Source organism: Mesoplodon densirostris, chromosome 12 (genome assembly GCF_025265405.1).
Source record: "Mesoplodon densirostris isolate mMesDen1 chromosome 12, mMesDen1 primary haplotype, whole genome shotgun sequence".
NCBI classification, from domain to species: domain Eukaryota; kingdom Metazoa; phylum Chordata; class Mammalia; order Artiodactyla; family Ziphiidae; genus Mesoplodon; species Mesoplodon densirostris.
This window is the reverse complement of record NC_082672.1, coordinates 48432764-48460052: the sequence shown is the minus strand read 5'-3', so window position 1 is coordinate 48460052 and position 27289 is coordinate 48432764. Positions and strand designations below refer to the sequence as shown.

Here is a 27289-nt window from a genome sequence, read left to right as displayed (position 1 = left end):
TCTGGTCCCGAAAATCGCACAGGACTTCACCCTACACACCAAGTGCAAAGAAGATATGCCTGGTATCAGATAAATGATGGCATGGCCCTAGGAGCACTGCTGGCTTGCTGAATACAAACTGACATTACAATCCATGTCGTGATGATGTTAAACAACAATGCTACAAGTTTATGTAGCTTCTCCCTTGAGAAATGATAAGGGCTACAAAACAAAGTCCACTCCCCTGGGACTGTCTGGGACTGTTAGCACCCATTACCCCAAGTTCCCCCCCACCACAAAGACAGCACCAACTGACTGATTTTTGTTAAATGTATTCCTAAGTGTTTCATGTTTTTCTGTGCTTATTATACACAGAATTGTTTCTTTAGCTTCACTTTCTACCTATTAGCTATAGAAATAGAATTGATTTTTGTATATTGACCTTGTATCCTGTGACTTTACTAAGTTCAATTAGTTCTTTCTAGTAGCAGTTGTATATATTCCTTAGAATTTGTCTATATAAACTGCCATGTTGCCTACAAATAAAGACAACTTTACTTCTTCCCATCCAATCTCTATGCCTTTTATTTCTTGTCCTTACTCTCTTCTCTTTCTTAAAGAGCTACAACCGCCTGTAGGAAGTTCCTGCCGAGGCACTCTGGTTTGCCTTATGTCATTTTGGGCCCTTGTAGGGCCATGGAGATTGGGCCACGGAGAACTGTGGCCTTGGGCAGAAAGATCTGATCCTACCAAGCCATCTGCAGAAGACAAGGGGGCCTCAAACTTTAAGGGACAAGAATTTACAGTTGATTTTCTCTGGTTTAATTACTTGTATCTCTCAAGATGTTGACACGTTAAAAAAAAAGAAATACTCTAATGAATTACTGCATCTTTGGGATTTTGAGCTAGTTGGGCCCTTGGACATTAAACCTCTCATTTTACAACAAAAGTGAGGCTCAGCCTGTCCAGTGACTTGCTCAAGAGCAGCAAGAGGCAGAGAACAGGTCTGCTGTTCTGGACAGGACATGAACTGAGAGTTCAGAGACCTGGATTCTAGTCTTGAGTAAGTCAGGAATGTACTCTGCCCTAACAGACTGTGAGTCTAAGAGTCTAGGGGAGAGCTCAGATACCTGAGTCTTGGTCCAAGTAGGTGGGATGACTTGGGACCATGTGAATATCGGCATCTTTTTTTGAACCCTGGGCAAGATTACACTTTCCACTGCGTAGCCAATCTGCAGCTGGCTTTACTATTAAGAAATGGATTTTCCTCTCCCTGCCCCCAATAAACTTACTCTGAAATAAGTTAGAAACTACAATCCATAGAGTGTCTCGGGCCCCTGTTTACATCAACTGCTGAATATGATCATCTCATATAATCACAAAGTCTAAAAAGCTCCGTTTAGGGCTTCCCGGGTGGCACAGTGGTTGAGAGTCCACCTGCCGATGCAGGGGACACGGGTTCGTGCCCCGGTCCGGGAAGTTCCCACACACCACGGAGCGGCTGGGCCTGTGAGCCATGGCCGCTGAGCCTGCGCATCCAGAGCCTGTGCTCCGCAACAGGAGAGGCCACAGCAGTGAGAGGCCCGCGTACCACAAAAAATATAAATAAAAAAAATAAAAAGCTCTGTTTAACGTCTTAGAGTTCACACACAGTCCCCAGGGATCCTGGCTGAATTCTTCCCATACATATTTTTTGTACCTGTCTCTTAGAAGAACTTGGCAGAGCTAAGAAAATCACCAGCCTGTTTAGCAAGCATATAATATGTTTCCTCCTCACTCGCAGAGGGACATTAACAAGGATGTCCTCAAATTAGCAAGCATATTTCTGCCAATCAAATAATGTATTTGAACAGCTGAAATTCTAGGACTTTAGAAGGTCCAGTTCTTCAAATTTCCCCTCTTGTCACAAAAAGCATTCTTACTCATCAATCACTTCTCTAAAATAACCATCAGTTGTCACTGCTAAAAAAGAAGTTCCAAGAGGTCAAAAGTATTTACTGGGATCAGAGTGAGGCCCCGACTAGACAAAATAGAAACCAGACAATAAAAGAGCATCAGTCATAGCTGTTGGGTGTGTGTGGGCAAAGCTTGTTTCACCAAAAAAGGGGAAGCTGGGAGGAACCACTTTACTAGCTACTTGCACAGAGGGTCTTAGGAATATCACCCCATTTGACTGATAAACCTATGGAGGTAAAAATAACATCTTTAGCTCCCGAGGAACCCAGTTAAGTAGCTTGACCAAGGCCAAACAGCTGGTTAACGGTACAGTGGCAATTTGAATCAAGATTGATCTCTCTTTCCATCCTGTTGATTAATTTTATTATAAAAGTAATATAACCACACTGAGAAGAAAATCCCTATAATCTCATTACCCAAATACAACCACTAGCATTTTGGTATAATTTTTGTAGGCTTTTCCCACCCATGCATTTTGCTTTCAAAATTAGGATTATATTCCACAGACAATTTGGTATTCTGCTTTTTTTCTACTTAACAAACTAAACATTTGTCCAACTTATTTAACAATTTTTACAATCATTTTAACTAATATATAATGTTCCACTGAGTAGACGTGTTATAGTTTATATAATGAGACCTCAATTGTGGAAAACTGAGGTTCTTTTACATTTTTTTTGGCAAAGCACAGGTGTTACTTTCAGCATACCACGCTGCTTTCCCAAATGTGTAATGGCACCATCAAAAGATAATACTAATCAACAGATGATGAGAAACTATGATTAAAATATTCTGAAAATGCCACCACACTGAGCTCTTTGGCCTGGAATCAAATAAATTGGATGAATGCTATTAATGAAGGGTGGGTGACCCAAAAATAACAAGTTAAAAAAAGCTGCCCTTCTGAGACTCCAGAGAACACGTGCTCTTAATGGTTTAATGCTCTACTTTCAGTTTCATAGGAATGCCAACAAAAGACATTATCCTCACTCAAATCTAGATTTGGAAGAGTGGAAATTCTTTGAAAAGAGAACAGATTCTATCAGCTTTACATATAACAATGGTCAGGATTTACAAATAAGGCCAAAATACTCACCTAGGAACGGGTCATATTTCACAGTTAATTTGCTATTCAAAATGCCACAGACCCATATTTCTCAGGTCAAGTGAATGAGCCACCAGAGAGCAGCTCTGAGTTCTCATGTGAGGTCAAAGAAGTAGCACTGTCAAACCCTGTGCCAGTTTACTGAACTTAGAAAACACAAAGCATGGCTGTCAGAAAAATCTCCTGTGTTTGGAGAAAGTAATCTCCAAAACATTTGTGTGCCTCTGTGTGGATATGTTTTGAAAGCTTTACTAGAATCCATGACACCCTCAGTTTGATGTGGAAACAGACACTTAAATGGCTGGCAGCGTCTATTTGCCCCCCCAGACAGAGAACTAAAGGTTCTTGCTGGTCGGGGAAAACTGAGTGAAAATGGAGAGGACTGGGTTTTTCATTCCTACCGAGATGGAACCTGTTCTCTAATGACAATGTGACTACGGTCCATGCAAGATAACCTTTCACCCTTCCCACAACGGTTATTTGGAACCTAAACATCCTCTTCATATCCCCAGCTGTCTCTACCCCACACTTTGATGGGGAGTTGTACTTCATCAAACCCTAATGACATCCTTTACCTCGCCAATATTTAGCTAATCCTGCATTTCATCTTCCCTTCAGACTTCCCCTTCTCTTAAAAGTTAATCTGTATACTCATGGGAATGTCCAACGGAAAGTCCAAGTATAACTACTTTGGAAAACAATTTGGTATTACCCAGTAAAGCTGAAGATGCACGTACTCTAAGACCCAGAAATTCTTCTCTTAGGTACCTATTCTAGAGAAACTGTTTGCAGCAGGACACACATAAAAGAATGTTCATAGCAGGACTGTTTAAAATAGGACAAAATTGGAAATGACCCACATGTCCATCAGGAGGAGACTGGATAAATAAATTGTGGTGTATTCATACAATGCAAGACCACACAGAGGTGAAGAGAAATGAATTTCATGCATGTCACTTCATGCGTCAGTAGCGATGAATCTTAAAAAATAAATACCGATTGAAAAAAGCAAATGGTACAAGAATACCATTTGTACATAGCCCCGAGGCAAACAAAACTTAATAATAGATTGCTTAGGGAAACACACTTACACAGAAAAGCCAGGAAATGACAAACACAAAAATTCAAAACAGTGTTTCCTTTGAAGGGGAGCGGTATGGCCAAGGAGGAACACACAGGGGCTTCCACAGCACTGGTGATCCTCTAGTTCTTAAGCTGCAAGATGGGTACACGGGTGGTTGTATTCCTCTCTCTCCATGCAGGTATATATGTATGAATCTGACATGCATACACACTCCTTTGAATGCATATATATTCCTGTGCATACATCACCACCATAATTTTTCATGTGGCTCTGCACCTGGACCCATCTCCCTGGCGCTCTGACCCTCCACGGAGCGCTCAGTGTGGACCCTGGCCTTAAACTGAGTGCTTGCTCCGACTGACTCCCTGCTCCACTCAAAATGACAGCCACTGAAGACCCAACATGACGGTCTGCGCTCCCCACACAGACTTACCTGGAGCGCTTATCCAGGCCATCGTGGATGGGAAGGTAAACTCTGCGGTGACTTCTCCCTCAGAACGTGGTGCCAACCGCGTTGCAAGGGGACCTGAAATGCCACTCAGAGTGCACCGGCCTTTTGCTAAGTCACGGTGAGGAGCTGTAGGCGGCAGTGCTCGCCCGGATCTCCCACGCCTGACCCAACCACAGGGCCTCCTGCTGCTCCTGAGAAGCTTGTCAAGTTTACTCCATCATGTGACTGCTGCCCAGCCTGACTTCCCCAACTAGTCTTTCCTCATTCCTGTAAAATGATCTCAAGTCACCCATCTCTCAGACACCCCGGCTTCCAAACTTGGCATAATTCTTTATCCTTTCTTTTCCTCTTTTACCAGAAATGTCTGAGATTACTTTTTGCTCTAACCTTAGTTAGACTCTCCCAGGAATCTTGATCTTGGTACCACGGCCTTAATTTAGACAAAAGAAGAGTTCTTATTGGATTTATTCTATTTCAGGAATGTTTATTCTAAAAGCTTCTATTTCCTACTCAAAAATGAAAACTGATAAAGAAATTCTTTCAAAAGCAATTAGATTTGGCAAATAGTTTTTTAACTTCAGTTTGTCTCCCCTATTTGGTAGACTTCTTGTGGAAAAAATACATAAATTGTAGCCACTGTCCTGGAGATCTGAATCTAGTTAATTTGATTTTCTTCAAAAATGTTTCATACCATCTGCATCATAACATGGAAACAGAACAGCACAGCCCCATTTTAACTTTAATGGGCCTATTTTCATTTGATCACAGAAGCCATAATAAAGAATGAATATGAAAAAAAATGACAAGAAAAAGTAAGGAAAGGTTTATGCAAAGAGGTGGTAAGATACTGTGAAGCAACTCTACACTCAGCCCTGTAAGGGGCGTGATGCCGGATCACAGAGAGGGGGCCGGGCTAGGTGGATGGCTTTAACAGAGAATTCAGACAGCGTTCAGCCATAAGCAGAGAAACTGAAAGACATGTCTGAAACACCAGGCCAGGGAAGGTAATTCCAAAGTCAGAGGTGACAAGAACCTGAGTCAGGAACATGGTCATGGGAAAACAAAGAAAAAAAGGAGGGCCCTTGGAGAAAGGCATCCAAGTTGGTCAATTCCTTCAATTTTTTTTTTTTTTTTTTTTTTTTTTTGCGGTACGCGGGCCTCTCACTGCTGTGGCCTCTCCCGTTGCGAAGCACAGGCTCCGGACACGCAGGCTCAGCGTCCATGGCGCATGGGCCCAGCCGCTCCGCCGCATGTGGGATCTTCCCTGACCGGGACACGAACCTGTGTCCCCTGCATCGGCAGGCGGACTCTCAACCACCGCGCCACAGGGAAGCCCAATTCCTTCGATCTGAGTGAAGAAAGCACTCAGTGATCATGGGGCCAGGGGATATGGTGATATAAGAGAAAATGCAAAAATCTGTCATTCACCATCTCAAATTTGAGCCGAAATACAGCAATGGATATTCATGGGTAAAGCATCAGTGAAATGACAGCTGCTTAGAATTCACACGCAAACAGCCCTATGGCATATGCTGATTTGGGCTCTACCCCACCACCCCCTGAAAGAAAATAAAAAACAATTTCTATATTTACAATAAAAAGGAAGCGCTTTTAATTGCACTTCTTGGTATTTACCCAAAGGAGATGAAACTTACGTCCACACAAAAACCTGTACACAGATGTGCATAGTAGCTTTTTCATAACTGCCAAAACTTGGAAGCAACCAAGATGTTCTTCAGGAGGTGAATGAATAAATAAACTGTAGTACATCTGGACAATGAAATATGATTCAGCTCTAAGAAGAAATGAACTATCAAGCCATTAAAAGATATGGAGACAATTTAAATGCGTATCACTAACTGAAAGAAGCCAATCTGAGAAAGCTGCATACTGTGTGATTCCAACTATATGACATTCTGGAAAAGGCAAAACTATACGGACAGTAAAAAGATCACTGGCTGCTAGAGGTTAGGGATGAGAGAAGGATGAATAGGAAGAGCACAGAGTATTTTTAGGGTAGTGAAAATACTCTGTATGATACTATAATGGTGGATATATGTCATTATACACTTGTCCAAGCCCACAGAATGTACAACACCAGGAGTGAATCCTAATGTAAACTGTGAACTCTGGGTGATAAAGATGTGTCAGTGTAAGTTCATCATCTGTAACAAATATTCCATCTGGTGGGGGACGGTAATAACTGGGGAGGCAATGCATGTGTGGGGCAGAGTGTGTATGAGAACTCTCTGTACCTTCCCCTCAATTTTTCTGTGGACCTCAAACTGCTCTAAAAAATAAAGTCTATTTGAAAAAAAACACCAAAACTTGAAAACAAAAAACAAACAAGTGCTTTTCCTGCCTTGACAGATCTTCCTCTGTAGGGTCTGAAATGATTGTTTCTGAAGCTTCTTATTTGTTCCTTCAAAAACATTACAGTTGAGCTTTGAAGAGCACAGAGAGGGGAAGTTAGGGGCACCGACCCTCTGTGCGGTCAAAAATCTACGTATAACTTTATGGTCGGCCCTCCTCTGCATCTGTGGATTCAACTGACTGCAGATTGTGCAGTATCGTTAATATTTATTGAAAAACTCTGCATATAAGTGGATCATTGCATTTCAAACCCGTGTTATTCAAGGGTCAACTGCATCTAGTGTCTTCTTGTTTGTTGTATTTACCATCTAGAAAACAGTGAAGCCTGATTATATTTTTCTCTGGGCCACTGTAAAAATAGAATAAAGAAAAGTTATTTGACTAGTAGCCAATATTTATTAATACCAAATATGAGAAAATACAGTAAATATTATGGCAGCTGTCGAAAGTTTTTAGTTCTACCAGTTCACGGGCCATATACAAAAAAATTACTCCTGACATTATATGCCAATGAGGACTCCCCCATACCTAAAACTTCACTAAGGATCACTGTAACAGCTTCTAAACTTCATGAATAGGTTTTATAAGTTACTTCATTTTCACTACCTAAGGGCTGTTCAAGGGCTGCCCCCATTATCAAATTCACTTTTTTTTTGCAATAAGTTTCCCCCTGATGCATGATGGGTCAAGCTCTCTGGTAAAGGAAAAACAAGTTTCCCTCCATCTGGTAACACTATAATAGGCAAAGTGGCAGTTACTTTGTTTTTTAAACTACTGTTTCCACCATCCCAAGTCTAGAAGGACCAGCTTTCAGAATATTCTTCTAAAGATGGACAAAATCTTCCCCCCCACACATAAGTTACATTTGTTTGTTTTAAATTACTGTAGCATTAAATCTGATGGAGAGCAGGAGATAAAATCATGTTGTGGAAAGGAACCTTCCCCTGGCCCATTCTCCTAGCTGGTCTATGAGTCTACTCCACAGCATACGGGGGAGTGAGTCGATCCTTGGCCAGTATTGCCCAAAGAAAGGCGGACAACAAACAGAAGGCGTAAATTATGACAACACCCTCCCTTCATCAGCATCTCTTCGTCTAACTCCCATTGGGACCCTCTGGCATCTGCATCGATTTCACAGCCCCCTGTGCCTCCCCCTCAGACACTCACCGCAGCTGCAAACTGACATGTCATGATGAGCTGTTCCCCCCCACCAGTTCCCACCACACGGCTCTTCAGAGGCACAGTCAGGACTTACTCAAGCCCCTGGGCCCACACCCTCTTTCCACTGCTTCAGGCTGCCTGTGCTCGGCCCTGGAGCCATCTCGCTTTCTCCTGGCAGCCTTATGGGAAGGACTATGCAAACGCATGCATTGTTTCATACCTTCTTCTCTTAACAGAAACAATCCACTTCCTTTCCTTCACTCTACGCCCTGCCTGTATTCAGTAGTGGCACATTTCACAGCTTCATGAACACCCCCATGGCTTCCGAGAAGCCGCCGTGTTCACCTGCTGCTGCTCAGTGGGGAATGCTCTCCTCAGACCACGTGTAACCCGCAAAGGAGCATCAGTCTTCAGTGGCGTCGAACCCTTAAAACAAAGATCAGGGCTCCACATCTGAGTACGGGGTTCTAGTCCCTCCTTCAGAATCACCCACGAGCTGATGCCCCAGGGGTGCTACAGGCAGTGGGGCTCAGGACTGAAACCCACAGACATCAGTGAGAGCAAACGGGTACCTCTGCCCTCCAAGCAGTGAATAACCAAGTACTCTACCAACTCTCCCTTCCCGTGGCACTGCCTCTATCTCAGGGCACTTTCACGGGACTGTCAGAGTGATAAATTATAGACACAGAGCACCCTGATGCCAGCAAAGCTCGGGACAGTCACTCAAAACATAGCTGAGCAAGGTGGGAAACCCTGGTCCAAGTGACAATTGGGTTTGGTGGACTCAGAGCTGACTGGATGGCCCTCCCGAGGGCACAAACATCACAGGGAGCAACACTGACTTGGAGGGAGGACCTTGTACAGCAGGGCTTGGGAGGTTCATCATCTTTGGTTAAGACGTTTTCATCAAGATGTGCTTATGGAGATCACAAGTAATTCTCAGCTGAAAGGGGGTAGTTAATTAATCGCAAGAAAGAACATACACCTAAAACTAACACAACATTGTAAATCAACTATACTCCAATAAAAATTTTTTAAAAAGTAAAGGAGCCAAGACAGAAAAAAGAAAGAACAGAGATTTTAAAGGATTTCAACCGGCTGAAATGGCCACTAGAACTGACTAAAACAACAACAAAATCCTCCCAAGTTAAAAGATAAAATCCTGCTTTTGACTGTTAAAAGAAATCTATTGCATAAATGTAGGATGATGTTGGTACCTGCCCCATACCCTCCAATGTGCTCAGCTGGGACAACTCACCCTATTCATAAGCTCTGCTAGTGACCCTGACCCCAGGCTCTGGGTGGGAGAGGCTCCAGGCCACTGACATTCCGACTCTCATCAATGTTATGACTCTGACTTCAGACCTGGGGCTGCCTTTTACTCTTTGGGCTCAGTCTCCTGTCCTGGGCCCCACCCCGTTTCAGCAGTTGATCCTGTAATTCATTCTTGGACCCAACTCTTCTACAGCGTCCTGGCTGCGGTCTTGTCCCCATACACTAGCACTCCTCCTATCTGGCCCCTCGACCCGCTCAGCCAGACGACGCTGCTGCCAAACATCTGCCCATCTAGACTGCCACCTCTGGAAGGATTCCCCCGAGGCTATGCCTTCCCAACTGTCCTAACTGCCTCTCGTCACAGCCTGCTGCTCTTATGTCCCCATGGGATCTGTGTCCCCAGACCACGGATCTGTCTGCTCTCTGGATTCCCGTCTGGATTATATTCTGGATCCCCAGCTGATCCCACCCTGCTCCTGACAGAAGCCCGGCTCTTTTACATGGCAGGGGCAAAGGGGATGGGTTTAAAGCAATTCATATTTTAAGGTCTTAAGGATTTTTATTGAATGCAAGCTTAATGCAGGCGGAAGGTGCCACAGAGAGGCTGAATGAGAGACGTGATCCTGGTCTGTACTGGTATCTCATTTAATGATGCAGAAAACACGTGCATCTCACAGGCCTAATAGTCTTAGGTGTAGAGTCCTTACTCTACACTGGCCGAGCCATCCCTGAAGTACTGTCCATGTCTGAGTGCCATGCTCTTAAAGAGACAGTGACAGAAAGGGAATGCATCCAGGAGAAAGTAACCAGAATAACAGAATTCCTGACATGAGGTAATGTAAGAATATTTGGAAGAACCAGGGCTATTGGCCTAGGAAAGGAGGATTTGCAGGGATGGGGTTTTCAGGTGAAGAGCTCTCACGTGAAGAAAGACCTAAAGGCTTATATTACGAGAGACAGCTTGGAGATCTGCAGGAACACAGTGGAAGAGGGGCTGAGGCAGTTAAGTGCTGCTCCCACTCCACTCCTGACTCAGTGACTCTGCCTCTCTAACCTCAGTTTCCCCCTCAGACTGGAGGATCTGATTTCAAAGGCCCCTCCTGGCTCTCAGAGCTCATAATTCTTCACCCTTACATTAAGCCCAATCTGAGAAAGAAGACAGGCCTGGCCTGGCCTGCTTGGAGGCCTGGGAGACAAGGTCAGTTCTTAGGTCTTCCAAGTGGCCCCTTCCAGGAAAATCAAATTCACTCAAGTAACTTGTAAAATAAGTAGCAGGCTTCACGTTTCAGGAAATGAAAAATACAGAAATTCCCCAAGAGAAGGCGTGAGAGGCAGAAAAACTCTACCCCTCCCTTAGATAGTCGCTTCCTAGTCCCTGCAATCTGTGAATAGTATCTTACATGGCATGCTGTGAGATGATAAAGTTAAGGTCGCCCAGAGGAGAGCTGATCCTGGATTAGCTGGTGGGCTCTCAAAGCCATCACAGGTATCCTTACAGGAGGGATGCAGAGGGCGATGGGATAGAGATGCACAGGGAAGAAGGTAACGTGAAGGCAGAGGTAGGGATTGGAGAGATGTGGCCACCAGTCAAGGAGCACCTAGAGTCACCAAAGGCTGGAAGAGAGAGACAAGCAACCGATTCTGCCCCAAAGCCTCTGACGGGGATGCATTTCTGCTGACATCTTAACATTGGACTCTGACTCCAAAACCACAAGAGAATAAATCTCTGTTGTTTTAAGACACCGAGTTTGTGGTCATTTCTTAGGACAGCCACAGCAAACTAATATGGAAGGTTTTCTGCTTAAATAAAATGTTGTTATGGGCCCAAAGTGGGCAGTAATAGCCTCCTTTAAGGGAAAAGATCGATTTTTTATGTGTCTTTATGGCCTATTCCATACTAGACTCAGAACAAGTGCAGCTCTGCTTTTAAAAGTGTTTGGGGCAGTGACAAAAGCATCTTTTAAGCCATTGTGCATGCATATTTTACCAGCAATCTCTCCTTCACCCACAAATTCAGCAGACAACAAATCTAAGCAGGGTAGACAACCAGAAGACTCCAACCTCCATCCAGCAGGCCTGGCTGCCGTGGAACAGATTATGCAGCATCTCGTGGCAGAGATGGGAGGAGGAAGCCTCTGGAGTAGGAGGGAGCTAGTCTTTATTCTCTATTGTAATGTGGGCAGTGTTTCTCCCCACCCTCGCCTGGCAACATCCAGCTCTTGGAGAATGATGAATGCTACTGAGATGAGCAATATAATGACATGATCCCCCAGCCTAAGAACCAGCTGTGGAAAGAGAATGAGGGTCCCGCAGGCCTCCCCAGACTCCCACCACCATCTCTGTAAGTCACTCTCACGCTGTCACTGAGGGGACCACCAGGTGGCACCAGGTCAGGTTTCAGGAAATGGTTCCCCTTTTGAGTTTCTAATGTCTCCTTGATAAAAACATCATTACTATTTTAAAAGCCACAAATAAGGGAGAAAGTCCTTTTAAAATCAGGGAAGAGAAAATGAAAGTTATGTATAAAACTGCCAGTTTGATGACAGGAGGCTGATGATGATTCATCTGTCTTCTGCTCAAGAGAACCTCAGTACAAGAGAACTTCCGTTGTGCAGTGGAAAGAGACCAAGACCTAGTTTAGATCTTCTGCTTCCTAGATTCAAGTCCTTGGGTCAATCATTTCGTTTCTGTTGAGCTTCGTTTTCCTCACATATAAACCAGAATAAGATGACATGTGGTCTAAACAGTGGTTGGCCCACCTGAGTTCATTAATGTTTGAGGAGAGGATGAATTAACTGCTCTGTATCCAGGACTAGACAACGTAATATTGTTATCTGTAGTTCTTCCAACTGCCACCAGTATCTGCCTGGGTTTATAATATCTAGGAAGAGGGATCTTTTATTATCTTGGAAATTCAAACTAACAGAGGGCATGTTTTTTCTTCTTGGACAGCAGTGCTTAGTTTTACAATCCAGAGATTTATGTAGAAGCAAGTTGGTCAGTTATTATGGGTGATGCATAACAACTATTTTTCATCCAGGACTACAAATGTTTGCTCTTCAGTCTAAAACAGAATTCTGTGCAAGTTCCTCGCTCCTAAACACACACACTCCCCCACCCCCAACCAAAAGCCATTCCCTTTTCTAGATCCCTAGTCACCAGGAAAGCAGTCTGTGTGGAGCCTGGCCCTTACTCAGTGAAACAGATGCTGGTCTTTCCTGATGCCCAGTCACCAGTAGAATGGGTCAGTATGTGTGTGAGGCTGGGGCAGGGGGCGTGGAGAATGGAAGCTCATTGGGCATCCTATAGGCCCTGGGGCTAAACTTGGCATCCCACAGGTCCCTAGGCATGGGTTTCAGAGGGCCTAAGGGACCCACAAGCACCTGATGAGCCCTCCCCTACATTCAGGAAGGGTGGCTTCTATGGACAGCACAGAGTTCTGCTTATGCTGTCCCTCCTCTTCACTCTCTCTCCTCCTCCTTAGAGCAAGCAGTGAGGTGATGCACCCAGCACCGACCCCCAACATGCTGCCCCTGGAGACACATCTGCATGCCTTCCCAGTGACCAGCATGCTCAAGCTTTCAGACACTCCATATAAGCCCTGCTGATCCTCTGACCCTGGAAATTGTATTCCCCCAACTAAAGGAAAATATGAATTATTTTTTCCTCTTCCCAACCAGCTGTTAGGAATCACATACACATGACTTTAAAGCTCAGTGCCTAATGCAGTCTTGAATTTTGAACCCTTCACTGTTTAGAAAGAGGTGCTTTTTTTTAAATAAGACTATTAGCCTCACAATAAGAATCTAGGGTATTTTTAATCATTTCTCTTGGGACTTAGTAAAACAAAAGAAAGACTGAAAAATGGAGTAACTTCTATGTACATTCTACATTTACATACAGACTAACACATTTCAAGGAATTCACTGAGAGAAAGGAAACAACTCTAAAGCAGGAGGTAATTTTTTAATTTACTTTTCTTTCTGAATGACAATTTTAGTTGAGGTGGCCTCCGTGTCTATCAAACAGACAGTAGTATTTTGGCCATATTTGTGGCCTGAAGGCAGCTATCTAAGCCCTGTGAACAGCTGGAATAGCAGTACAGGAATTCTTGGTCTCACTGAAACTACAGATATGACAAGGGTCTCTCTCGAGGCAGGCGCCAAAATACTTTAATCATGCTAGACAAAGGCCATGTAGGGTACACGAAAATCAAACCTGTCTCCTCAGAACTTGGAGAGTAGTTATGACCAAAGAGGTGTTATTTTAATCAAATTCATTTAAATCATGATTTAAATTACTAAATAAGATGACTCAATCTTTTCAGCTTTTTATTTTAAAAAGTACATTTTTGTTTTGCTGGCATAAAAACAAAACTACATACTCTTTAAAATTCAGTTGAGGATGGGTTTCACTTTTAGAAGAAACATACATTTTATAAAAGTATAAAATATACTTTTATAAGAATATACACCTTATATATTTAGATCAGTTATTTATGGAAACCATACTCGAAGTGTATCTCTCAATAACTCTAGAAGATTCTGTGAAAAAAATTGTTTAATGTTTCCTTTGTGTTCTTACTGCTCCTCCTTTGATAATCTTCAGATTTGCTTTGCTTGCCCAGATTACTTCATTCTTAAGAATTATCTATTCGTTTGTCTGCTTGAAACTTCGCACTTTTGGGGAGAAAGCCAGGGAGTGATTGTCTTATCTCCATATAATGCTATTAACAAGCATGATTTCCACAGATAAAACCCATAGATGGAGAGAGGAACATGATTTCTGGAGTACACAAGAAGGTTTTTTACTGTTCTACCTACTAAGGTGGTTTTCATTGGGTCTCATTACCCCTCAATTTGGTCATGTAGCATTCAACATCTTAAGAGGGCCTACTAGGTGCAGGCTCTAGGCTTAACACATGAAGGATTCAGACCTGACAAAGCTTACATTCCAACAGGAAACAGATATTAGATGGCTATTGTACAAGTAACTATACAACAACAATGATAGCTTTGAAGAAGTGCATGGTGGGAGAGCAACCCCATCCAGACTGGGAGTCAAGGAAGACCTCTCTAGAAAGTAATATTGATTTGTTATTACTTACTCATAAAACTTTTTAAAGAAAGGTAACACAAATATACTGTCTCAAATATTATATCAATTCCAAGGTAAGGTGGGGTATGAGAAAGAGAAGGCTCTGGACCAGACAGATATGACTAGAATCCTTGCTATTACTATGGTGCCTTGGGCAACTCATGGTAAGGGACATGGTCTCCTCACAGTATTGTTGTAACAGTTAAGTGTGACACATATAAAAAGCACTCAGTATGTAGTGGAAGTCCAATAAACTACAGACATAATTAATAATTACAGAGTGTATGCTGATTTATCTTGGAGCTTTGACATGTCAAAGCTAATTTTCCTTCCACAGTTCTGTCTTTACCAAAATGTTCAACTGAAAGAGAAAACCCAAAAATCTACTGGGAAAAAAACACACCCTGACATCAGTGATTTTTCTTCACTTGGGATGGCTGACAGGTATCACTTACTTAAACAATGGAGGCGCACCCCGTACTAGATTCTTCCTGGCAGATATGTATATAAATAGAGGCAAAAAGAATAGTTTGTATATCTGTACTCAACAGCCTTCTCCGAGCATTAGAAAAAGATTCTGGAATTAGAGCTTTTGAATTAGAGCTTTTAAAATAGTGAACTCCCCTTGGGCGGTTAAGTGTCTTTCAGGTCATTAACTCCTTGTCTGAGAGGGTACAGGCAGAGCCCTTCAAAGAGGCCCAAACTCACACAGCCCAAGAAGCATTTCCCACCCCCCACTTAGCTTCTTTTATTCTAACTTCCCTCAGTACTTACAAACACCCAACCCACATGACAGGGTCGGTCACATTCATTCCTCTGTTAGACACTCACTGCTGCCAGAGTAGTACCTGGAGGTATAACTGATCAGGCTCTACCTGAAAGGAGCTCCCAGCCCGCGATGGGCCTTATTAAGTTTTCTTTAGACTGTGGCCAACCGTCACTTTTCTTTTTTGATTCAAGGCTCAAGTCAGAAAATGAAAAAAAATATGTTTTGTGTTTTTTTTTTTTTTTTTTTTTTTTTTTTTTTTTTTTTTTTTTGCGGTATGCGGGCCTCTCACTGTTGTGGCCTCCCCCGTTGCGGAGCACAGGCTCCGGACGCACAGGCTCCGGACGCGCAGGCTCAGCGGCCATGGCTCACGGGCCCAGCCGCTCCGCGGCATATGGGATCCTCCCAGACCGGGGCACGAACCCGTATCCCCTGCATCGGCAGGCGGACTCTCAACCACTTGCGCCACCAGGGAGGCCCTGTTTTGTGTTTTTAAGTTAAAAAATGAAGACTTTTACTTGGTCCTGGAAAAGAGACCACTTTCCTGATGAGAAAAATGAGGCTCAGAAAGGAGAGTGGACTTGTCTAAGATCTTAGAGCATGTCAACAGCAGAGCTGAAGCAAGAATTTAATCCATTCCACTCGGGGCTCCCCACCCCATTTACCAAGCCCTCTGGTCTGCCCGGTCCTTGGAACACAAACAGACATGCTTCCTCCATGAGCTGGACCTCCCCACCTAGTGGCTGTGGGATTCACGCTGGGCTGCATGAGGCCAGGCAAGCCCCGCAGCCTGGAACAGCACCAGGCACTTCCTGGGTACCCCCGCCCCCAAGGTGTTCTGCTGTTCTGTGCTATACCACCCTGGGGTGGCTCCTGGCACCCAGAGGCTCCTCCTACTGGGGGCCTGGCCTGGCCCAAGAGGGCCACAGTACTCACCCCCATAGGGAAGTCTCTGCCGACCCCTGGCTTCCACGGCCAAAACCTAACCGATGGGGGTTCTACAAAGGCTCCCTTCTGCTGGCCCTGACTAGAGCCCTTTTATTTCCCAGTCCCCTTGGTTTGTATGAGCTGAAAAGGCCAGGACTGAGAGGAGATCGCTTGGGGACTGCATGGGGTCAAAGATGAGGGGTTGCTCGTAATTGGTGTCGAGCGACGTTTCAGATAGTATACTTCCTCAGCTTAAAACAAAGGTGCATTGTCTGCAGACAGAATGGCTCCAGTTCAGGGGAAGAACCTCTCTCACACATAAATTCAAAGTAAGAAATAACAACCAGGTCATCTAGGATGATGAGGTGGCAGTCCCTGACTGGCCAGGGAACCAGTGAAAAATTCCACCCAAGACGATGTGACTGGGCAATGGAGTCTGGGGCAGAAAGGGATCCTACGGGTGGCTGGTGAGACCTGTGTAAGTCCAGCCTTTCCTGGGAACCCAAGGTGCCTGGGAGACGAGAGAAGCACAGGCAGAGAAGACTCGCCAGCATTCACAGAAAGAATGAAAACCCTGGTTCCTTCACACATCCCCTCCCTCCAGCAGCTTCTCTGGATGCCCAGCCCTCAGCCTGAGCTTCCAGAGCTCTTCTTGCACGGCTCTATCATATTGTGTAATAATTACTCGTGTATTATCCGTCACGTTCATTTTTGTCTCAGCAGAGTCCAGCAAGGTGTCTAACACCCAGTGGGCAGCAACGTTAAGTGAATGAAAGCATGACCCGTTACACAGTGACTGCAATTCGAAGGTACAACTAGGGCAGCAGTAAGCAGCAGCCATCTGAGAGCAGAGGAAAAACCAACAATGAATGAACTACAGGGAACCTCCCTTAACCAGAAGTCAGAGGGCTGCCCATCCCTCACCAGCCCCTGAAGGCTCAGCAGCCACGGAACAGCTGTTCTGTTCTATTTCTGGGCTGGGGAGACATACCTTAGAGCTAAAACATATGTTCCCATAATTATCAAAATTGAGTGTTACAAATAAGGGAAGGGGGAAAGTAGCAGGTTCACCTAAGTGAGCTAAGACTTTCTATATCATATACCAGCTCCACCTCCAACTCAACCTCTCTCTTAGAAACCTATGGGCTCAGCGTCACAATTCCAAGTTCAAAGTGGACAAAATCCTGGGTCTCAGTAGAAAACCCTCTCTAATTTACAAGGCACGTGCTCTTAGTACAAAACTTGCCAACTTACTTTTTCCACGTCTAGATCAGCATCCTGCTTCTTCAAAAAACTGTAGAAGAAAAAAAAAAAATAGACGTCAGAAGAGAACTGAGCACTCTTCGCCTGTAAACCACCCACAAAGCACCACCACAGAATTTTCATTTGCTGCAGACAATCAATTTGCCCACAATTTTTTTTTCTTGTTCACACAATTGTTGTGAAGTCACATTGCCACAAACACCTGCCTGCAACTGCAAAGACCTGGCCCCGTACCACCAAAGGAAGCCAGCGTGAGATCTTAACTTTTCAGAGCCAGGGAAAGTAGGGATGGAGGTCTTGAGTGTGTACACACACACACACCTTCTTCAGAGTGCCTACAAGTCATCCATAGCTTGGACACACGGAAAATGTGTCTCCAAGGTCTTGTTCAACTTACCTCTTGGCTTAAATCTCCCCTTAGTCCCCAGACCCTATCTGCTCCACTTCCTGTCTGACTGCGGGTGAGCCTCACTGTCAAAACAGCCTTCTTGGGATGGCCCTGCTTTCCCATCAGCTGGGGTTCCCCTCTCCAGGAGACCTGCCAACCCACCAACCTGCACAACTTGTAAATGGAAATCTAGTCCCAAGATCACCTTAGAACCTTGTGTCAAGCCCCCGGCACAGCTGATGCTGACTCGGACGGCACCCATGCCCACTTTACATGAATCTTTAAAGTGCCAGGAGCAGAGTGGCAGACCTCCAGCTTGCTCATGCACTCTGCCTACAACCTGCCAGTATTAAGGTACCTCATTTATTATTTGTGATTTTAGCTGTCTGAACAAAGCTTCAGCTTTAATAAGGTGTCTAAAGAGAACAATAACAATGGTTGAATGGAATTACGTTGACAGTAGTATGTTAGGGCAGAAAGTAAAAGGTTTGAGAAATCTGGAAGAAAAAAGGCAGAAACATTTTTTCCTATCTTAGTAGAGACTCAAACTTGTTTTCAGTATGATTCTTAGCATCTTTCTTCCTGGTCAATGGCTTAAAATACCCCCATCGTAAACTACCATCCCCATCAAAACCACCCCCCCACACACACACAAAAGAGAATTTTTGCACTGTTTCAAAGACTGTGTAATTAACAGTCACATCTTTGTTTCGTTTAATCAAAGATGACTCAGAATGAAGGGAAGAATAAATGACCATGGGGAAGAGAATTAAAAACTCATATATTGTCTTCTGCAGAGGGGCATTCAAATCATAAACTCACTGCAGACACGCAAGAGGAGCAGCACGGAGGCTGGAGGCAGAGGACGCACTAACGAAATCGCCACAGCCCGTGCCTCAGCAACCCACAACCCCCATCTCTTCCTTGCTTCTGAGACATGCTGTCTTGTCCTACCAAACAGGCAATATATGCTTTTTCTTCTGGCTCACCCACTGGGGATCTAGACACTGTTGAGCTGTAAAAAAATAAAAATAAAAAGGGAATTCCCTCTGTCCAGAAATTTCAACTGGCCTCCCTATAACCAGCAAAGAGTAAGTCAGTACTATGAGAACTTTTCACCAAAGGGAACATCTATACAGTGGAAGTCTGACTTCCATTCTTGAACACTTTGAAAGAGGTTTAGGAAGGCTGTCATTCTGATTTATAAAATGGAATGTTCTAATATGCAAGGTGAAAGATTCCTTCATCTGCCACAGAAAGAGCAGTTAGAGAATCATTACCCTTTTCCAAAGTAGTGAGGAAACTTCGCCTCTCCCACGCACACAGCACAACTGCAGTCACACAGGATACCCAGTTCAGCAACAGGCTCTGAAAGAATGAGTCTTTGGGGCTTCCCTGGTGGCACAGTGGTTGAGAGTCCGCCTGCTGATGCAGGGGACACGGGTTCGTGCCCCAGTCTGGGAGGATCCCACATGCCGCGGAGCGGCTGGGCCCGTGAGCCATGGCCACTGAGCCTGCGCGTCCGGAGCCTGTGCTCCGCAACGGGAGAGGCCACAACAGTGAGAGGTCCACGTACAGCAAAAAAAAAAAAAAAAAAAAAAAAAAAAGAATAAGCCTCCACTCCACGGTACCAAAAGGAAAACTGAAAACCTGCTTGTAGCTGCTGGCTCACTACTACACAAGGAATCTTCTCCATACGTACATATATGCGGCATCATCCTATTTCTTTTTCAGGCTTACTAAACAGATCGAGCTAATTAACAAAGACAATACATATATGTATCATCCTGCAGCCAGAACCCAGAAGGATGTCACAGCATTAACTTCAAAGACTCCCAGCAAGCACACACGGCCTGAGATATTTTTAGGCGCCAGCTCCATTGTTTCAAAGAGGATATGGATGGATGAAATAGAACTGCCTGAAAGTAAAATTCAGGTGGCAACCCATTTTGAATGAACAGTGGCATTAGTTTTTAAAACCAGTTCTATCTTTCTTAAATAAAGGCTGTTTCTGAAAGGTCTAGAGTAAGTAAATTTTGGTCATCAAATGTTTAGGTGAAATAGACGTAACATTTTATTTCAATGGCTCCTATATTTTAAAACTTGACCAATTATTCTCCTACTTTATCTGTTTTCTAAATCTAGATTATTGTAATATCCAAGTTTTAAGATTCTAACACTTAAGGCAAGATAGACACCTCCCTCCCCATATGTGTGTATGTGTATGTGTGTTTACAAATACAGATATGCATATGTATTTATACAGATATTTTATATAGTTGACTATTTCGATATAAATGTATTCAGTGGTGGGTTTGTGGGCATCAGGGCATGTTCCATGCTTTTATTCTTCCTGCTGAAGTAGTGCTGATGTTTTGTTTGAGAACATGACTGAAGTGACCCAGATTCCCCACTGGAAAAGGCAGATCCAGAAATGCTGCAAATCTGTGATCGACTGCAGGAATTGAAGCCGAAGGACGAGGCCTGGACCCAGAATGAACCACTCCCCACTCTTTAGATCAGCTCAAGTTTTCCCTCAGTGGCGGAATACACAAAGATTTTTATTTTTACAGAAACCTCTAAGAACACAGACGCACTCAACTTTGAGCTCCCTCTTCATATAGCCACACCCCTGCCTCCACTGATCTCCTATTTCCACCTCCACACCTTGCGATAGCACAGTGCCGGCAGAGGAATAACCAGGCCCGGCAAAGGGGCACTGGCCACATGTTCGGAGAATGTCAAGAGGCTTGGCAGTGCACGGGGGTGGCTGAGGACGGTGGAAGGCTGGTGGGAGAAAGGTGGGACGCTAAGGCAGAGGCCAGGTGGTGAGAGACAGCATATACCAGCTCAGAAGTCAGGCAGTGAGGGGCACACTTCTGCACCCATCAGTATATCCTCAATCTGCTTCTATCCCAGGAAGGGGCAGAAAAATAGATCCAGCCCCCAGCATATTCCTGGCACTGGACTAAGCATCGTCATTCCAGTCTCACCCACTGTGCTGGGTAAGTAGAATCTTCTCTTAATTGGCCTTCAGGGCTCAGGACAGAATCACTTTCCTGCTTCTGTTTCCCTTTGGTCCCACTTCTCTGAAGAACTGGATTTCATCTCCGGTGTGTTCCTACAGCACTTCATGCAGTACCTGTTTCCCTGACTCTCCTGCTCGAACGCTGGCTCATCTGTGGCCGGGATGGCACTGAGTACAGTGCCTGCTGCATCACAGGCACTTGGGCCGCCTCTGTGGATGGAGGGGTGAAGGGTTGAGAGGGCTGGTGGCAGGGTGACTAATGAAGAACTGACCAACAGAAATAAAGGAAATGAAACCGCGCTGCATCAGGCTGACCCGCTGCCTCCTGCACGTACGAGCAGAGTGGGTACTGGGGAAGGGGTGTAGAAACCCAGGGTGCACCCACATACCACGCACACATACACACATAACCAGAAGATGACCTGTTCTTTAAATTTAGTCCTGTGTCTTTAGCTACAAATAAAGGACAAAGATCCAATCTGGAGATTCTGCTGTTAGTTTTAATATTACCCAGTGTTTCCTTTCTACTTAAAAAAAAAGTGACTGGGAAACCATTCAATACATTAGAATCACTATGATTCAATACATCAGAATCATAATCACGTCTTGTATAAGGTGGAGATTTAAGGAAGGGCCATGATGAATTCAAGATTTAAATCATGGTTAGGCTTCTGTTTGATTATTTTAAGAAATGGACGATTGAGAGAGAAATGAGGGATACTTTTCTCCTGCCACAGAGTCTCCTCTATTCCCAGTTCAACCCTTTTTACTACTTGCAAAAGACTTAAAATATTCATTGACCTGCCAAAAAACATCTGCACGTTACTAGACACGTCTCCACATATTCACGTCTGAATGGCTTCTTTCTGCTCCAACGATCACAGATCTATTCAATCAAAACTCAAGTGAGAACTCAGAGCTGTACGTGGTGTAATGTCAGTGGCGACTGAGGATAAAATGGCCATTTGATAGCAGCTTCCATATCAAGCGTGTCAACAGGGACAGTGTTCCTTCGGTTATTCTTAACTTAGGATCCAAGGCACAAAAAAGACCAGGCAGGGCCAGACTCTGCCACAATTCCAAAGAAAGCTGAGACACATACAGAGTGCACACAGAAGCGCCTCAATGTTCTCTGGCGAAGGGGGGGCTCCTGGCTCCCTGCCTGCAGCCCGGGAACAGGCCCACTCTCACAGTGGGCGCCCGGGGCCTCCACAGCTGCACACAGACACGCAGGGTACCACGATCTGCTGTGCGTCCCACAGCTGGGGCAGGCCCCGGGACGGGACCCAGCTCAGACAAGGCCTTCCGTTGTGGCGTATTCCTCATGGCCCCGTTTCCCCAGGAAAAAATGTTTTTTCCTCCGGCCATTCATTCTGGCCCCAGACGAGCTCATTCTCCCGTGTCTTCCTGCACACGTGAACCTTCTAACAAGGTTCGAGATGGCAGCAAAGGTGTGAGATGGCAGCACCTGCCACTCTTCTCCCACCTTACCCACCCCTAGTAAGGGCACAAGGGTAAGTGCACGTTCAGAATGCTGAGGGGCCCAGGGCAGTGAAGAGCCTGGGAACAAGTCGATGCCACGCCCAAGGGCATCTTCAGCACCCTGACATCAAGGGGACCCCGCAGGAATTCAAAGGAAAGGCGCTAGTCTGGGGAGGGCAGCAAAGGTGGCTGGAGAACACCCTTGAGTCTGCCACGTGAGGAAGACATCGTGGGCCTTGGCCAGTGTCGGATACACTTTGTTCGACTACCTCATTCTTATTTCTTTCATATAAATATTCCTTCACCGCACTGAAAAGCTGCAAACTCTGGGACCCCTGTGATGACGGAGCTTTTACCTCTGGCCAGTGTTTCTACACACATATGAAAGTTAACCCTAGGGCTTCCCTGGTGGCGCAGTGGTTGAGAGTCCGCCTGCGGATGCAGGGGACGCGGGTTCGTGCCCCGGTCCGGGAAGATCCCACATGCCGCAGAACGGCTGGGCCCGTGAGCCACAACTACTGAGTCTGCGCGTCCGGAGCCTGTGCTCCGCAACAGGAGAGGCCACAACAGAGAGAGGCCTGCATACCGCAAAAAAAAAAAAAAAAAGTTAACCCTAGTGGAGCGCTGCCATCCTGCCTGTCACAACTGACAGCACACATAACCTTCTGAGAGAAACAAAGAGGAGGGGGAGGCGCCTCAAGTATGAACAATATACCCAGTACAACTAACTGCAGGGTCTACTGCAAGCAGTAAGGCACAAGCGTAGGCTCTACCACCCAATGATCTCTCTCACCACTATGAATTACGCTCCAAAACACAGAATTTTGATCCACAGCCAGGGAGGAAGCAGTTGGCTTGGAAACCAAGTTCTGTCCTAGCTCTGCTGTTTATTTGCTCTGCGACTGGGCAAAGGGAGAGGGTACAGCAACAGTCACATATTAAACAACCCACAGGGGCCGGGCAGGTAAAGGAAATGAATGGAGCAGGTGAGACTGGGGCTGGGGTGAGCTGAAGTGCCCTGCCCCATCCCAAGAGGACAGCTGCAGCTCTGCCTGGGAGGGCTGTTATCATGAGGGAAGGCAGGCTCAGTTTTGCCAGACCTTCCAATTTTTTGTTTGCTTTCAAGAGAAGCTGGAAATCTCAGTTTTTATACAAAAGTGCCCAACTTTTAAATGTTGGTTTAAATTTTAAAAATGCACCATGTGGTCCAACAAAACATAAATGAGGGTATCGTACAGCCCATAGACGGGTTTGCTATCTTTATAAGTCATAAGAGCTATCCCTTGGTTTCTCTTTCTGTTAAATAGGAAGTTGATTGCTATCTGCCCACCACTTGGGGTTTATTTAAGAGCACAGAAGGGGTTTTTATTATCATATAACAAAAAATCCAAGTACATTCAGATGCACGAAGCAGGGTAATCCAATTTTTTTTTAAAAAAAAACCAGGGTTTACACAAATGCTCACACATGGGGCTTGATGTTTTGTAGAATTATTTGAAATGTATACTTCTACATAACAGCTTCTAAAAAAACAAAAGAGGTAAATTGTACTAGTCTTAGAGGATGAGGGGTGAGTAAGTGGAGTGAGTGGTGGGGTAAAAGCTTGCTTGGAATGGCTTTGATTTTGTTAACAAATGCTATGTGGAGACCAGTAGTGGAGACAGCCCTCTCGAGAGGCTCTGCCATCAAGGGCAAGCAGGGGTGTGAGGTGGCTGCCGCAGGAGAACGCGAGGTGAAGATAACATATTTTAAAAATGGATGAAATTACAAACGTGTGTATGTTGATGGAATGAACATGTTAAAGCAAACAGACAAGCAAGCAAAAAAAAAAATTCAAGTACTAACTAAAGGAACTGTGTCAGCAAAATACTAGACAGTGTTGGGTGCAGTAAAAATTGTATTAGTAAGAGTTAAAAAGCCAAGATCTAGTTATACAGGTTTTCCTAAACAAGAAGTCAGAAAAAAAAGAAAAAATCTTTACTACAACACACACTGTCCCACATTTTACACTGTGCCATTTCTGTATTTGTCCTTTTTAGCCTACTTCTAGCAGAGTCTCTCTCTTTGCTAAAATACATTAGTTGCCATGGAAACGATGTCATAGTGCGTAAAACCATTTACTGTCCTTGGAAAGGCATTCATGATAAAACTGAACAGCAGCATGTTTTAAAAAGAGATCCAACAGAAAGCAGTTGTGTAAGAACACAAGATCTCAAAATGACTTCAAAGTATTCCTCCACCACCACTGTCACATGGTCCTGTTTCCCCCAAATCAACCAGAGAAGCACTTTTCCTTGTTACAGACACCAAGTATATGCAAAACAAATTCTCTGACCTAATGTTGCAGAAAACAATAGACTCACTAGAATTCACACTTGCCTCCCTGGGTGGAGGGAGGGGGCGGGAGGGGGATGGGAGACTGCAGAATCAGGATAGTCTGTAGGCATCATAACATCTCTGCTAACGGGGACGATTTAGTCCCGTGATACATTCTGCTGTCCAACTTTGTTATCAGAGGTAGAAATAATATTCAGGACATAGAGATTGAGACTTGTATTCCTTATCCCCAAAGATTAGCAAGACACTCCCTCTTTTTTCCTTTCATCAACTCAAATCATATTCACTCCTTTGAGAAAATACACTGAGCATCTCTCATGTACCACACTGGGGAGGAAAACAGACAGGCAAGGTACATGGCACCAGGAAGCTTAAAATCTAGCAGGGCCAGCTGGGCGGGTGGGAGCTTAAGAGGCTTCCTGGGCCATGTGAAAAGCTCGACTTTATTCCAACTCAAGAGGATGGCACTGAGGGGTGTTACCCAGCAATGTGGTCTCAGTGGATTTTTAAAAGCTTGCTCAGCTGTGGGACTGGAGCCAAGAGTAGAGGAGGGCAGAGCGGTAGTGTTATCAGAACAGCCTGGCCCAAAGAGGACGGCACAAAGCAGACGGAGAAATGTGATCTCTAACTAGGGTGACCTTAGGCCATGGCTTGTCTGTGAAAGCGCTAGATTACACCCATTGTCCCAGCAGCCTGTCAGATGAAGCTTTTGTCCAGATGTTTCATTTTTTAAACCAAGGACTGTTATTAAGAGTTGCATTAAAATGCACCAAGATTGGCTTTAACCACGGCCTTGCCTACCAGTGATGAGACAACTGCACAGTGAAGAGAATTTTCTTCCTTACGTGTGATTAAGTCTGAAGGGTAACCAATGACAATCCATCTCCTTTCCTGTCCTTTTCCAATCTTGGCTGCAGTAAATACCTCTCTTTCAAGGAAAACAGGCAGGATGCTCACCAATAAAATAAAGAGCACTTGGACACGAGGAGCTGGGGCAGCTAACTCCTCCCATTCTCAATTGGTAGAGCCCCTGCCAGACACTGGATGTACTGACCAGTTGTGCTGACCCACACTGCGGCCTGAGATGCACAAAACACTGGTCAGAAGGATCCATGGGAAACAGAAAATTACAGGTTAGGTGTATGTGAAATTTTTACAGGAAATAGACCTTCTCAAGAATGGTGTGAATGCTCTCATTACAGTGTTTTTGTCATTTATCTATTGTTACTCTATTTTACTTTGCAATATCCTCTTCAGCAGCAATGGACTGAAAAAGAAAAAAATGCAAATTAATTGAAAAATTACTGAATTTTTGTTTTTTTAAGAAAGCTGATGTTAGCTCGCACAAAATGTTCATTGGGATTATTCACCATGGTAGCCTTAATGATATAATTCACTATATAAGTCCAATCTGCTAAAGAAGCATCAGTAATTACTTCAAATGTTAACAGTTATTGTAACAAGACTGTGCCCAAGGATGACAATTCAACATAGGCAGCTATGGAAGGTTCACTGACATAGCACTCTAGGAAGCATGACTTTTCCTTTAGATCAAATGACTGCTATTCTATGTTGACTCCGCTTATTTTTAAGTTCAGGGTTTTTTTTGTGCACATAGGAAAAGTGAAGCGAGAGCTTTAATGTGTCGGTTTCATTAGCAGACGAAAAAACCACACAAATGATTCCAGTTGTATGTTAGTATTAACAGGTGTTTGAAACAGAAGAATCAATTAATTTCAACTATGGTTTGATTTTTTTTTCCCCATCTATTTCCTGGGATCAAAATGAAGCTGGTGGAAGTTCATTCTGTCACAGATGAAACATCTCATGCTAGTGTGACTGCTAATGTAATTTGTCAAAAGTTTAACACGAGATGAAATTATTTGTTTTTGCAGAATACAAATACAAATTTTGTGATGCTATAAATAATTGTCCTTACTAAATCAAGAAATCTATGGAGCAGAAAGTTATTTGACGTGGGTGTGGCATACGCATAATTCATAACTGCATTCAAACAAGTGACTATATCCTACCAATTCAAAATAAACTATAAATGTATAAATTGATAAATAGTTAGAAAAACTGGAACTCTGAAATTTTTGTGATAAAGTGCTTTGTGAATACAAAAAACACTTCAGCATGGTAGTACACGCCTTCTATTTGCCGCCTGTCATCATCAACTAGGTTTTAGAAATGTTTGATAAATGACTCTCTAAGTCAACCTAAGTCTGCCGTGCTGGTATGTGGATGAATCCTGTAAAGTCTGGGTGCATCCTGTTGCAAAACAGTTGGAAATCTTTGCTCAAACTAGTGAATGAAGTGCCAAAACACTTCAGCTTTTAAAAAGCATTTAACAAAGTGCAGTTACTGAAAACAAGGCTTGCGGATAGGAAGATGTTAAAATTTATCCCAACAAAAGCAAAGGAAGCCACTAAACACATTAGATAATTCAGTGCCTAAAATTTAATTCTGAAACAGTATTACAGATATTTTGGAGTATCTCAACTTGTGGCAATATTTTGATGATGTTCCTGGTTTTAATTGGATACATGTATATTCTGTACCACAATGGAGTGAAATTATGAATGATCTATGATTTTGTGTCACCTAAATGTGA

At 44.1% G+C, this 27289-nt stretch overlaps 1 protein-coding gene across 4 annotated transcripts in view; it reads right to left on the bottom strand.

Moving 5' to 3' along the window:
* The window catches only part of FYN (FYN proto-oncogene, Src family tyrosine kinase), a 213057-nt gene that overhangs the window by 169453 nt on the left and 16315 nt on the right, over nt 1-27289 (bottom strand). For all 4 annotated transcript variants that reach the window (XM_060115201.1, XM_060115199.1, XM_060115198.1 and 1 more), the window contains exon 2: nt 17429-17468. The gene's annotated coding sequence lies outside the window, so the exon portion shown is untranslated. The remainder of the gene's footprint in view (nt 1-17428; nt 17469-27289) is intronic.